This window comes from Chiloscyllium plagiosum, unplaced genomic scaffold, assembly GCF_004010195.1.
Source record: "Chiloscyllium plagiosum isolate BGI_BamShark_2017 unplaced genomic scaffold, ASM401019v2 scaf_14796, whole genome shotgun sequence".
NCBI classification, from domain to species: domain Eukaryota; kingdom Metazoa; phylum Chordata; class Chondrichthyes; order Orectolobiformes; family Hemiscylliidae; genus Chiloscyllium; species Chiloscyllium plagiosum.
This window is the reverse complement of record NW_025214671.1, coordinates 21,619-24,020: the sequence shown is the minus strand read 5'-3', so window position 1 is coordinate 24,020 and position 2,402 is coordinate 21,619.

Genomic DNA, 2,402 nt, shown 5'->3' with positions numbered 1-2,402 from the left:
AACACTAGGGGCAATTTAGTATGGCCACGTTCAATTTCCATAATATTGGGTGTATTAGTCAAAGGGAAATGGGACGAAGTGGGTTAATCTTCGGAATGTCAGGTGTGGACTAGTTGGCCCGACTGCCCTGTTTCCAGACTGTTGGCAATCTAATCTAATGAAGGAGCTTTTGAATTTCCAATAATCCTGTTGGGGGCACGACCTGGACAGAGTGTCTTACTATATCTCAAGTTACGTCTTTTCACATCTGATGAGATACTGGGGATTTATCCAACTCTACATATTACAAGACATTCAGCACTACTTCACTCTGCAATATGGACATTTTTCAAGATGTCACCATCTATTTCCCTACATTCTGTATCTTCCATGTCCTTTTTCACAGAAAATACAAATACAAAATACTCCTTTAGTATGCCCGCCATTTTCTGCGGCTCCACACAAAGGCCGCCTTGCTGGTTTTTTTTGAGAAGCCCAATTATCTCCCCAGTTACCCTTTTGTTATTAAGGTAGTTGTAAATGCACTTTGGATTCTCCTTACTTGTATTTGCCAAAGCTATTTCATGTCCCCTTTATGTCCTCCTGATTTCCCTCTTATGTATACTCCTACTGCCTTTATACTCTTCTAACGATTCACTCGAGCTATCCTGCCTATATCTGACATATGCTACCTTGTCTGACAATGACATCTTGCTGGCCTCTGTCCACCCTTGAGAACATTCTGCACTCGGAGCCTTTAACCACTTGGATTGATAATAAACTAGATGAGTGTTTTATTTTAAAGGACATTTTTGTTGCTGCGGTGAGGGAAAACAGCACTGAGATTTCATAACCGCTTTTCCCATTCTGACGCCCTGCTCCCAGAAGGCAGTGATATCTCCCTTCCCCCCAGGCCGGGTTATAGCGATTGGCGGCTCGATCTTCCACTGACAGGCAATGCTGGGGTACATCAGCACAAATATGCTCTTCGGATCCTTGTCAAACATGGAATTGGGGGGCATGGGAGGAGGGATGTCGTCATTCATAATTATAGAAGGTTTGATAGAGTGTGAAAAATGTGCAATCGTGCATACACAGGAACTGACGTTCTGTTGGGAAAATTGATCAAATAATTTTATCTCAGACAGAGCATAAGTTGCAAAGCTCCTGGGAAACATAGAATCTTTTGCACTAATGGGGAAGTTTGTCTCTGTTCTTCTCGATGATACAGGGTGATCACTACATTATGAATCAGCATGGGGTGTTACTGAAGGAATTCCTTTCTCTCAAGCACAATGTCTTTGATGTATATAAACTTCACAACCTTGTACCCAGCTCAAAGAAGAGATGTTACTCTTTAATCCATTCCACAGTAGCAGAGAATAGTAGAAAGGAATTCAGACCAAATTCTTGACATCTGCTGGTGAAAAAAATGGATGTGTGCGCGCGAACAGTGTCGGGTAGTGCATGTCTCTGCATTTATAACTTTTGTCAGTGTGTCAATTAAAGCAATTTGAGAAATTAATTCAATTAGCGGTAGCAGAATCGGTAACTCCTTATCTTGTTTCTTAAAATTGATGTGTAAATTGTGTAGAGGACCTGGTGTTCGTGAAGTGATAAACAGCAAAGAACGACTACCAGAACATGGTCTGACCACGAGTTTAGAAGCATAAAACACTTTCACTATGATACTCTGCTCGCATGATCTAAATATATAAAAAAAATCTCCATTACGAGATCTGTTGAATTACATTATGTGAACAATTGAAACCGATGGAATGAAAATCCGCTTGAGAGCGCGATGTAACATTTCCCTGTGAGGGAATTGTTTTCCATACTCGAGGAGAGTGCACAGTGCAGTTCTCAGTTGTCAGTATTAGGACACCTTTCTTCTGGACATATATCCATGATTTTTTGTATTGAGCAGACAATTTTAAACTCCTAAATAAGGCAACATACACAAATGAGCTAAACAATACTGCAAACACAGACACTGGTCTTCACTAGAAGAGTCCATTTTGCTGCACATCCCCATGTCATTTGCTTGAACCTGAGGCTTCGACAATATCTTGTGCATGTGAATAATTTGAAGGTGACGCTTGATCTCACAAACTCAGCATTGTACACACCTATGTATGTGTGGCTTGCAATATTAACTGATCCTTTACTGTGATACTTTAGCACACGTTAAGAGCCAAAAAAAGACAACAGTCACTTCTGTGATTGGGATTTGAAGCGAGGATCCTGCAGCCAACCGATTCAGCCGTTTCAGAAATAGCTCCTACTTTTCCAGCAGCGGTAATAAGATTGTCCAGCATCATGTGCTGACTTGGATCCAGCATACTTTCAGAAGATGGTATTCTCTGTGACGTAAAAACGCCATAAATGACACAAATGGCGTATGACGGGATATAATGACGTCA